Source organism: Papaver somniferum, chromosome 7, assembly GCF_003573695.1.
Source record: "Papaver somniferum cultivar HN1 chromosome 7, ASM357369v1, whole genome shotgun sequence".
In the NCBI taxonomy this organism is placed as follows: Eukaryota; Viridiplantae; Streptophyta; class Magnoliopsida; order Ranunculales; family Papaveraceae; genus Papaver; species Papaver somniferum.
This window is the reverse complement of record NC_039364.1, coordinates 49,542,958-49,555,669: the sequence shown is the minus strand read 5'-3', so window position 1 is coordinate 49,555,669 and position 12,712 is coordinate 49,542,958. Positions and strand designations below refer to the sequence as shown.

Sequence of the window (12,712 nt, the reverse complement as noted above, 5' to 3'; positions counted from 1 at the left end):
TTTGTAATCAAATCAATTTTCATCATCTCCATCTTCATCATCTTCGTTTTCAATCTTCATCATCTTCATCTTTCGTTTCAAAGAGAAAAAAAACTCTAAAAAAATTGCAGTAGCAGGGAGAAAAAAAGAGAGACTGAGAGGAGAGAGAGAGGAGAGAGAAAGTAGATATTAGAAATGATTTCTTTTCTTACCTTTTGACTATATATATGGTCCTTATCTAAAAGGATATTTCTGCCACTACAAGATGAAAATTACATCATCCATGACGTCATCCTAGGACCAAACTATAATTTTTATGACCAAACTATAATTTATATTACCAAATAGGACCAAATAGACAATTGACTAGGTCAATTGGACTAGACTCTCTCTAATATATTATTTGTAGGACCAATTGGTATTTCCTACTCTGACATTCACGCCACCAATCAATTTTTTTCCAATGCTTCAAAAAAACCATTTTTTTCCTTTTACTAAATCACCTTGCCAGCTGCCAGTTGAAATTCCCACCCGGTTCCAGCCGTCAGGTTCGCAATGGCTGACCTAGAGTCAAAGACTAATAAGTGGGGAGGTAACTTTCCTCAAGTGGCGGAAAAAGGACCAAAATTCCGCCAACAAGAATTCAAACGCGTACTTGATTTGTCGAAAAGGGTAACGTGTTGCTACGGGAAAACTAAATAAATGTTGGGAACTTTGTCGGCTAAAACGCGTACTTGATTTTTTCCGGTGGGTTTATAAAAATGTGATTATTTTGGAGGATAATCTGGTTATTTCCACAGTTTTCAGAATATTTGCAGCACTTGATCGGATAAGGGCAATCTGATTATTTTTATAATTTCCGAAATATTTGTTGTATATATTTCTGGTAAGGATAATATGGTCATTTTCTCAGTCTCTGAAATATTTACTATACTTATTTTCAGTAAGGGTAATCTGGAAGTTTTTACTGTCTCCAAAATATTTATTGCATTTTTTTCTAGTAACGGTAAGATGGTCATTTTCCCATTCCCCAAAATATTCAATGCACTTGTCTCCATTAAGGGTAATCTGGTTATTTTTATGTCTCTGGAATATTTATTGCATTTATTCCGGTAAGGGTAGTCTGGTCTTTTTTCCATTCACAGTCTTTGAAATATTTACTGTACTTATTTCCGATAAGGGTAGTTTGGTCATTTTCACAGTCACCGGGATATTTGATGTACTTATTCCGATAAGGGTAGTCTGGTCAATTCACAGTCTTTGTAATTTGCTGCACTTATTCAGATAAGGGTATTCTGGTCATTTTCATAGTCTCCAGATATTTATGACACTTATCGAGTCCCGCTCACGAGTTTGAAGATCTCATAAAATACTCCTCTTATGTATATCTAGTTTCTCGTGCTTAATCTTTGAACATGGGATGCTCAAATCTGATAAATTTCATCTTCAGTTCACCCGAGTGAGAAACTCAGGTCCAACTCTAGTAATCTTTGAACCTGAGATGTAAAATTCTGATAAATTTCATCTTCAGTTCACCCGAATGAGAAACTCAGGTCAAACTCTAGTAATCTTTGAACCTGGGATGTTCAAATATGATAAAATTCATCTTTAGTTCACCCGAATGAGAAACTCAGGTCCAACTCTAGTAATCTTTGAACCTTGGATGTTCGGAACCGATACATTTCTTCTCCAGTTCATCCAAATGAGAAACTCGGGTCTAACTCTAGTAATCTTTGAACCTAGAATGTTCAAAACTGATATATTTGTGACCCAGTTCATCCAAATGAGAAACTCGTGTCTAACTCTAGTAATCTTCGAACCTGCGATGTTCGAAACTGATATATTTCTTCTCCAGTTCATCCAAATGAGAAACTCAAGTCTAACTCTAGTAATCTTTGAACCTGCGATGTTCGAAACTGATATATTTCTGATCCAGTTCGTCCGAATGAGAAACTCATGTCTAACTATAGTAATCTTTGAGCCTGGGATGTTCGAAACTGATATATTTCTTCTCCAGTTCATCCAAATGAGAAACTCGGGTCTAACTCTAGTAATCTTTGAACCTGGGATGTTCAAAACTGATATATTTTTTCTCAAGTTCGTCCAAATGAGAAACTGGGTATAACTCTAGTAATCTTTGAACCTGCGATGTTCGAAACTGATATATTTATTCTCTAGTTCATCTAAATGAGAAAATCGGGTCTAACTCTAGTAATCTTTGAACCTGGGATGTTCAAAACTGATATATTTCGTCTCCAGTTCATCCAAATGAGAAACTCAGGTCTAACTCTAGTAATCTTTGAACCTAGAATGTTCAAAACTGATTTATTTCTGATCCAGTTCATCCAAATGAGAAACTCGTGTCTAACTCTAGTAATCTTCGAACCTGCGATGTTCGAAACTGATATATTTCTTATCCAGTTCATCCAAATGAGAAACTCAGGTCTAACTCTAGTAATATTTGAACCTGCGATGTTCGAAACTGATATATTTATGATTCAGTCTGTCCGAATGAGAAACTTAGGTATAACAATAGTAATCTTTGAACCTGGGATGTTCGAAACTGATATATATTTATTCTCTAGTTCATCCAAATGAGAAACTCGGGTCTAACTCTAGTAATCTTTGAACCTGCGATGTTCGAAACTGATATATTTCTTCTCCAGTTCATCCAAATGAGAAACTCGGGTCTAACTCTAGTAATATTTGAACCTGGGATGTTCAAAACTGACATATTTCTTCTCTACTTCGTCCAAATGAGAAACTGGGTATAACTCTAGTAATCTTTGAACCTGCGATGTTCGAAACTGATATATTTCTTCTCCAGTTAATCCAAATGAGAAACTCTGGTCTAACTCTAGTAATCTTTGAACCTAGGATGTTCTAAACTGATATATTTCTTCACTAGTTCATCAAAATGAGAAACTCGGGTCTAACTCTAGTAATCTTTGAACCTAGAATGTTCAAAACTAATATATTTCTGATCCAGTTCATCCAATGAGAAACTCGTGTCTAACTCTTGTAATCTTTGAACCCGCGATGTTCGAAACTGATATATTTCTTCTCCAGTTCATCCAAATGAGAAACTCAGGTCTAACTCTAGTAATCTTTGAACCTGCAATGTTCGAAATTGATATATTTCTGATCCAGTTCGTCCGAATGAGAAACTCAGGTCTAACTATAGTAATCTTTGAACCTGGGATGTTCGAAACTAATATATTTCTTCACCAGTTCATCCAAATGAGAAACTCGGGTCTAACTCTAGTAATCTTTGAACCTGCGATGTTCGAAACTGACATATTTCTTCTCCAAGTCATCCAAATGAGAAACTCGGTCTAACTCTAGTAATCTTTGAACTTGGGATGTTCAAAACTGATATATTTCTTCTCTAGTTCGTCCAAATGAGAAACTCGGGTATAACTGTAGTAATCTTTGAACCTACGATGTTCGAAACTGATATATTTCTTCTCTAGTTCATCAAAATGAGAAACTCAGGTCTAACTCTAGTAATCTTTGAACTTGAGGTGTTCTAAACTGATATATTTCTTCTCCAGTTCATCCAAATGAGAAACTCAGGTCTAACTCTAGTAATATTTGAACCTGAGATGTTCGAAACTGATATATTTCTTCTCCAGTTCATCCGAATGAGAAACTCAGGTCTAACAATAGTAATCTTTGAACCTGCGATGTTCGAAATTGATATATTTCTGATCCAGTTCATCCAAATGAGAAACTCGGGTCTAACTCTAGTAATCTTTGAATCTAGGATGTTCCGAACTAATATATTTCTTCACCAGTTCATCCAAATGAGAAACTCGGGTCTAACTCTAGTAATCTTTGAACCTGAGATGTTCTAAAATGATATATTTCTTCTCCAGTTCATCCAAATGAGAAACTCAGATCTAACTCTAGTAATCTTTGAACCTGATATATTTCTTCTCCAGTTCATCCGAATGAGAAACTCAGGTCTAACTATAGTAATCTTTGAACCTGAGATGTTCAAAACTGATATATTTCTTCTCTAGTTCGTCCAAATGAGAAACTGGGGTATAACTCTAGTAATCTTTGAACCTGCGATGTTCGAAACTGATATATTTCTTCTCCAGTTAATCCAAATGAGAAACTCTGGTCTAACTCTAGTAATCTTTGAACCTAGGATATTCTAAACTGATATATTTCTTCACTATTTCATCAAAATGAGAAACTCGGGTCTAACTCTAGTAATCTTGGAACCTGCGATGATAGAAACTGATATATTTCTTCTCTAGTTCATCCAAATGAGAAACTCGGGTCTAACTCTAGTAATCTTCGAACCTGCGATGTTCGAAACTGATATATTTATTCTTTAGTTCATCCGAATGAGAAACTCAAGTCCAACTCAAGTAATCTTTGAACCTGGGATGTTCAAATCTGATAAATCTCATCTTCAATTCATCCGAATGATGTTAAAATCAGGTCTATCTTTACTAATCTACTTAGCTTCGTGACATCTCCCGCTAATCGAAACTCTTCGGCACCAAGATCTTTACCGACATGAAAATAACACATGCTTTTCACACACTTCCCTTAATCCATATGAGAACCCAAAACCAAATACTAGTCGTTCGGATTTTTACACGATCCGCATGATAAACTTTAGGTTAATATGAACCGTCGATGCTTATCAAAACCCAAAACTCTTATTCACTCACTTTATTCCCCCATTTCTGTCTTATCTTATCTCTTTCTCAATTTCTCTGGTCTCTCTCCAGCGGAAAAAATAAACCATAAGTTACCATCAACACAGCCGCGGCCACCTTCACTCAATCACTCGCTACCACCACTGTAATCCCTCATCCCTGAACCTAAAATATCAGTGATTCTTTTCTTTTTGCTTTATTTGAATCGAAAAAGATATTCCTGATGGAGAACAACTACAACATCAACTGGATGCTAGCAAAAACCAAATCCCAATCGAAATCAAGGGTTAGGGTCTTTTCTCTTTCCTTCTCTCTTTTTGGTATTTTTTTCCTGTATTTTTTGATGGGTTTAATTTGATTGATGAAGTGATTGTTTTTGTTTGTGTAGATGAATAAAAAAGCAATGGTAACACAGAGAAATGGTTGTCAACTAATGTCAACTAAATCTGAAGAAGATGTCTTCTTTGATGCTATTACTGATATTACATAATGATTGATAAGATTTTAAGAATTTTGATGGAATTAACATGGAATTCAATTAAAAATCCCTATTTTTTTTAACCCTAACTTTGTTTCTTATCTCAAATCCATCAATAACCATGTAGATCTGTGCTTATAATTAGATTTTAATCTTCGTACATAGAAGTTTATGCTTTTAAAACAGCTTAAATCTAGGGTTAATACAACACGAATTGTGTAAATCACCTTGGTTAGTTAGTTTTCTATTAAATTAAGATGCGTCTATTGATCTTAATTTTCAATTTGTGAAATATCTGATGCAATGTAAAGTTCTGTCACAATCATCGAATTGGGGGTTTGTTCTGCTATTTCAACTAGTTTGTTCTCTTTCATCGAAAGGATATTGCAGGTAGGGCTGTAAATTCTGCCCGGCAGTCCTAAGCCCAGTACCGTCCGCCCTTACCCATAACAGCCCATGGGTACCCGTTGCCCGTCACAGGCTAGCCCGGCCTAGCCCTTTTAAATAATAGGACGGGCACATGCCATGAGTAAAAAAGTCTTGCCCGGCCCGGTACCCGTCCTGTCAACCCGTTAATATTACCCGTCCCGTTTGCATACCCATTTACCCGGCCTAATTATTCCTTTCCGCTTTCATTCTATATCTAGATATATACTTGGAATACCGGTCTATCGATTCTATCCCGAGTATTTTTCTGCATATATTCATTTTGCTATTTTTAGTGAGAAAATTTAGGGTTTCCTATTGAAAGATGATCCAATCTTGGAGTAATTATAGGAAATTTTGTTATACATTAGTTGAATTAGGTCACAATCAAAGTTATCTTTCTCTTGTATTCATTTTATATATAAGGGTTTGGAAGAACCGCAAACGAGAGCTTGATTCCGAAGTACTGCTACGCGGCTAAGCCTAAGGTATGTGTTTCAGTGATTTCATTTTCACTTGTTTTATGTTTTTATTTCAATTGATTTTTCCATTGTTACTAGTGATTGATCTTGTAATGTTGTTTTAAATGATTTTAAGTGATGATAGATTTACTTTTCTGCTTGATACATGTGCTAATAAGTGATAATAATAACTTGGGTATTCATTTCTGTTTTTTGTTTCAATTGATTTGGACATTATTGTTGTCGATTGATGTTTTAATTTTGCTTAGGATTTATGATTATAAATTACTTTTCTGTTTGATGGGGTATTCATGGGTATGAACGAAATGGATTAATATATTCAAATCGGTAAACGAAATTGGGATCTTTTAGTGCTCACTTAGGTGTTGGATGTTAAACTCCAATTTAGTTTTGAATCACTAGATACTGTTTTTTATGATCATTGAATTTTGAATGAAAGATTATAATTAAAGTTTCTGTCTTTTAAAGTTTTGAACCACTGGATAGTCTTCCAGCACTCAAGTGGAATGAAACATAGGTGGAACAAAATTTTTTTTACAGCTTTTGGTTTGTGATTTTGGCATCCCTTTTTTCATTTCTTACTTCATTCACGTGATGGTTAGTACTGATGGGAATTATGCACCTGTTTGCTTGTTTATTTGAAACTGTACTACTGGAGTACTTACAAGGAGAAATTCACTAGTTCATATTGTTTTCTATATTTCACTGACCTTAATTACAATATGCTAGTATGTAGTTGCCGAGTGAACTTAACCAGTCTTATATACTTGTATAACTTATACATTCAATGATATTCTACACAGGAATTCTCACAATGGATCCTAGTCAAGTAGGCGAAAATCCTTCACAAGCAGCATCTGAGATTATTACCAATTCTGATTTTAATGGAACTCAAGCTCCAACAAATGCAACTATCCGAAAGCCAAAAAGAAAGTTAACATCTGAGGTATGGGGTGGTTTTGATCAGTTAGAAGAGGAAGATTCAGAAAATCCTGGGACAATTATAATGTGGGCAGTTTGCAGAATCTTTGGAGAAAGGAAAAAATTAGGTGGCAATGCTGGAACCTCACACCTAAAAAGGCATACAAATAGTTGTTTGAAGAAGAGCAACACCGATAATTCACAGATCACAATAGCTGTAAATGGTCAAGGTAAATTTGCTACCTTTCATTTCAACCAGGCTAGAGCTAGGAAAAATGTCATTAAGCTAATTATTTTAAGAGAGCTCCCTTTCCAATTCGTTGAAGATCCTATTTTCCAATGGTTCATCAATGCTAGTTTTCATCCTGGTTTCGTTAAGTTTTCTCGTAATACTTTGAGGACAAATATATATAAGTGTTATCTAGAGGGAAAACAACAGTTGAAGAGAATTCTTCTTGATAGTCCTGGCAGGATTTCACTGACATCCGATATTTGGCTCTCAAAACAGAGATTGAGTTACTTGGGTATTACTGCACATTTCATAGACAAGAATTGGGTGCTGCAAAAAAGAATAATAACTTATGCTTTAATCGACACATCTCATACTGGTGAGAATATAGCTGAATTCATTTTTCGCAAGCTTGTTCATGATTGAAGTATTTCAGAAAAATTATTTTCTTTAGTTACGGATAATGCTAGTGCAAACACTGTCTCAGTTTCTAGATTGAAAAAATTATTGCCTAACCTTCCTTCTAAGGGAGATTTATTCCATGTTAGGTGTTGTTGTCATATCCTGAACTTAGTAGTCCATGATGGATTAAAAGTTCAGGGGTTTACTGAGATGCTTGAACATGTTAAGGGTAGCTTGAAGTATATTTTTATGTCGGGTACAAGGTGTACACAGTTCCGGTTATTGTGTGATGATATGGGTGTTAGGCCTAAAAAATTGCAGCTTGATGTAAAACATAGGTGGAACTCCACTTATCTTATGTTGAAAGATGCAATTCCCTACCGTCAAGTGTTGTCGGCCTTCCTTGATGATAAGTCATGTCCTCATGTTATTGATGATACTGATTGGGAACACGCTATTGATGATACTGATTGGGAACACGCTGAAGTGTTATGTGCATTTTTGAAGCCTTTATATGATGCCACTAATTATTTTTCAGGAGTTCATTATGTGACTAGAAACTCAGTTCTTCAATATTTATATGAAATTGGTATGGTCTTCAAGAATCACAGAGATAACCCATTTTTCAAGAATATTATTGCTGCCATGGAGGAAAAGTTTGTTAAGTATTGGGGTGAAACTCCTATATTATTTGGGTTAGGGTCTATTTTGGATCCTCGTCTTAATCTAAGAGGAAAGGAAAGTACTCTTTCTGATATTGAAGAATGCTTTGGCACTTCTGCATTCTCAATTCGATGCCACGGCGAACAAAGTAGGTTAATGGATGCTAAGCTGAAGAGTCTGTTTGCGGAGTACTCAAATGTTTTGCATGATAAACAGGTAACTACAATTTCCAGTGGTCCGCCGACTTCAACAGGTACTTCAGAGACTTCTGCTAGTCCAATGCATTCAGGCTCTTCAACCGAGGTCTCCTCCACTTCATCTGGAAGCACTTTCTGGGCATCTCGCAATCGGCAAAAAAGAGACCCTCTTGCTACATCATCTGAAGAACGAAAGACGTATTATGCTGAGCCTGAACCTGCTTTGGCTGATATCGAGAACTTTGATATGTTAGATTGGTGGAAAAGCAATGAAAAGAGGTACCCAGTACTTTCTTGTGTCGCTCGTGATGTTCTAGCAGTCCAAGCATCTACAGTTGCCTCCGAGTCTGCCTTCTCTCTCGGGAAACGTATACTAGGTGATTACCGAAGTAGTTTAACTCCGGATATGTTGGAGTGTTCAGTCGTTCTAAAAGATTGGTGGAAGGCTGAGATGAAAGATATTTTTAAGCCGATTGATCCTTTGAATGATGATCTTACTCCGGCAGATGAACTTGAACGTTTGGCCACTTAATCTCGTCAGTCGCTTCTTTTCTAAGGTAAATATCTGTCTTCACATCCTTTTATGTTCATGATCACTTTTCATTTACATGATAATTCGATGCTGGTTTCTATAGAGATAATAGAATACTGACTTACTGTCTATATATTAACATAGCACACAATGCAAGTGTTAGTGAATTACAATTTGATACTTCTGTAATCTAGAGTGAACAGAAAACAGTACGCTCTTTCCATAAATTTTTGTATTGATCTTTTTCTATTTTTGTGCAGGTGAATAGCTTGAAAGTTTCTTTTAGTATTTTCAGAATAAAGTTGTGTGGAGTCATGGACTGCTAAGCTGCGCAAGTAGAAAAGGACGCATGAGTCTTTGTTTTTAAATTGAGTTATTAGGGGACGTTTTGAGTGAACAATTTTGATCTTTGAAGAACATGAGTTTATTGATTTGTTTATGGAAGTATTTGATTGATTAAGTTGTTGAAACTTTAATATTATACATTGAAGGCCCGCCCTGAACCTGCCTGCCCGGGCCCAAATTACTAAACAGGCTTGGATAGGCCATGGGCAGTCTTTTAACAGGTATAGTCCTGTCCGCCCAGCCTATTTGTTCTGATGGGCAAGAGATTTCCAGGCCCGACCTGTCCCGTCCCATTTAATAATTAGGCCAGGCTTCCCGGCCCGGCCCAATTTACACCCCTAATTGCAGGTTATTATTCTCCACTAGTTTGAAATTGATATATCGTTGCTTCCCATGTGTGTTAGTCCACTTGCATTGTTTTTGTTTGCTTTGCCTTTATAAATGAAAATCTGTTTTCAGAGTCTCCAAGACAGAGTAGCGCAGTTACGCAGTTGGATTGGAAATCAATAGATATGACAAATTCAGGATCTGAAGATGGGAGTCGCATGTATGTCAGTCCATCTGTTTTGCCCATGTTTTCTGATTAACTGCCATTGGAGTGCAGGCAACTGGCTTATTAGTTGGGATGGAAGATGTCCTACAAGAGAAGCAAGCCGAGTATTTGTCGTCAATACTTATCCCTTTATGCAATCATGTAAGGGATGAAACCTTTCTTAAGGAACGTTATTATATGGGCAGGGGAAGACATTTCTGTTGGTTATAAAGTTCGTGTACACCTTGCTCTTACATGCATGGAGTAGCTTCCACTCTCGTCTAGTTAAATTTATATAATGCTTTTCTACTTTCTAGTCTAATTTCCCTTCTATTCAGGTCCAGGAGCAGCTTTTAAATGCCAACATACAAAATCAGGAAGAATCTTATGCTAAAATTGCTAATATACAACAATTAATCATGGCAGTTAATGCACTGAGCAAGGTATTCTTGTTGAGTCCCCTATTTTTTATACTCCACTTTTGCTCTCTCTACTTTATATAATGTTTCTCACCCAAGATAAATTTGGTTTCTTTAGGGCTTCAGCGAACGTCTTGTCACTGCTAGTCGCCCTAGTTGGATGCATATAAGAATTGATAACACCATCAAGTTTGTGAAAAATGATGCTTATTAACCTGTGGAAAGGTAATTTTGAATCGCTTTCTTTCTTGAGTTCTGAAACAGAATTTCTGTAATATGTGACATGTGAAATTGTAAAATGCGAATTCTCTAGGTGTCCATGAATTGGATGTTTTCATTTCGAGTTTCGTGGTTGTGTGTATGAGTTATAAATGGTGTTGTTGAATAGCTCTAGTGATGGTCAAGAGAAATTTGGTGGCCTTATGTGGACAGTGCTTAAGCTGCTGGATTAATCATAAGATTTTTCTTAAGAATATAAAAATCCCGGTTTAACTCTCACTTGCTCCAGCATGGGGTATTTGTTTCTATCACGAATTTCTGCACAAACTTTTGCAAAAAGAAGGAATGGGTACTTTACTAGTTCTTTGATTCACTTATATTCAATTATATGTGTTTGTCATGTTTGTTCACCATCGGTTGATTAATATTTGTTTCTGATAGTACCTTTGAGTGAATGTTGGTATTGCCACGCTTTTCAAATTTATGAATTTGGACATGCTCAACTTTGTTAGCTCAAATTTCATAATGATTGATTTCCCTTTTAGCGTATTATTTTGGTATAACCCCTATTGGGTTTCGATTCACTCCCTTTGGTTTTGTTTTCTAGCGGACTTCGAGTTAGGAGTTTTCTTTGTATTTGTTAGTTTTAAAATTCAACTATTTACCTAACAGTTAGGAGATTTGAGTAGCCTAGACGACTTACTGGTATAAAATGTTGATGCAGGGCTTATTTTGCCGGATTTCCAACAAGTAGATGTTGGTAGATTGCATGAGATGAATGTATATGGTCATATGACTATCCCACTAAGGATGATATATAATTCGGTAACAATGAACTTAATTGATTTGTTCTTGTATATTCCTGATTTTTTTCTTAGTTCTGTAAAAAACCCAATTCCTAATGTCTTCAATATGTGATGCATCTGTATGAGATTACATGCCTTCATTTTGCTTCTTAACTTTCATGCCATACATGGTTAGGACATTTGTCAGTGGTGCGTCTCTAATACTTGTTGCTTATGGCTTTTTTGTTCTGTATTCATTGCTGACGGTGTCTGATTGATTGTAGGAAATGAGAATACCTGTTGGAGAACTCTCTTTATACTGCACTAGGAGGAATCCGACCCTCTGTTGTAAGCATTATTGATACTCATATTTTCCTAGAAACTCTTCACCATTCTGGATTTTGTGTTACTTAGTCACTCGATCTATTTTTTCGCAACTTCAGAATTCTGCTGACATACTTTAAATTTGTTCTGCAGTTTGAAGACTCAAGGTATTCACGATCGCCTTCACCCGTCAAGCATGGCTCGAGCCGTTCACAACCGTCTTCACAAATCAGGTATTATTCAAACTCAAATTTACTCCAGACTTATCATGCACTACCATCTGATCTCTCTTTCTTAATTTCTGAATTACTGAATTTGAATTCATTGAAGCTAGTTGATTCTTGTTTCTTGTTTCTTGTATCCGTCACAGGTTGGTGTATTGGTTTTTTGGGAGCATACAATGAAGACATTTCTTTGCTGGGTGACGATAATAAGATGATCACAGCTGTGGCCTGTAGCCCGGAACTCCGACCAGGTTCCGGTCACCAATATTTTTTATTTAAGTGTGACAAAGATTATTACGGAAATAACTGGGTCAATTTTTGAAAACTGTGACTAAATAAAGACACGTGTTTTCTCTTAGAATTGTTGCAAACGCAATTTTTAACAAAAATAAACGTTACAGAAAGTGTGTAAATTGTGACTCGTGGCATTATATTAATTGTTGCAAGAAAGAGTAACACTTGTAGCCGTTTAAAATTCTGGTATATATAACACGTCTCGTATTCTAAAAATTAGACCAATTGTGGATATTAATTATTATAACGGTTAATAATTGGGAGTGTAATTAGTAATTATCACAAAAAACACTGTTACAAGAAATTACAACAATATTAATAACGGCGTTTTTGCTGCGCAATATATGCGTTACAAATATATTATTAGTAACAGATATATCCTGTGACAAAATCCTGATTTTGGTGTAGTGTGTAGTTACGCTCCGCTACACTGAGTGTCTTGCTGATGTAGTATACGGGCTTTTCTCCTTGCCCTTGGTCTCGTATCAACACTGCGCTCACAACGTAGCTTGTTGCTGCTAGGTATAGTGTGAGTATTTCGTCTGTCTTCGGTTTCTACAAGATGGGTACTGATATTAAGTA

The 12,712-nt window shown here is 36.0% G+C and overlaps 1 long non-coding RNA gene across 1 annotated transcript; it reads left to right on the top strand.

Annotated features, from left to right (window-relative positions):
• Nucleotides 1-11,278: 11,278 nt before the first annotated feature.
• LOC113295811 lies at nt 11,279-12,257 on the top strand. The gene is made up of 4 exons (XR_003332934.1): nt 11,279-11,328; nt 11,573-11,636; nt 11,766-11,845; nt 11,983-12,257. It is a non-coding gene; the product is annotated as an uncharacterized LOC113295811 (long non-coding RNA).
• The last annotated feature ends 455 nt before the right edge of the window (nt 12,258-12,712 follow it).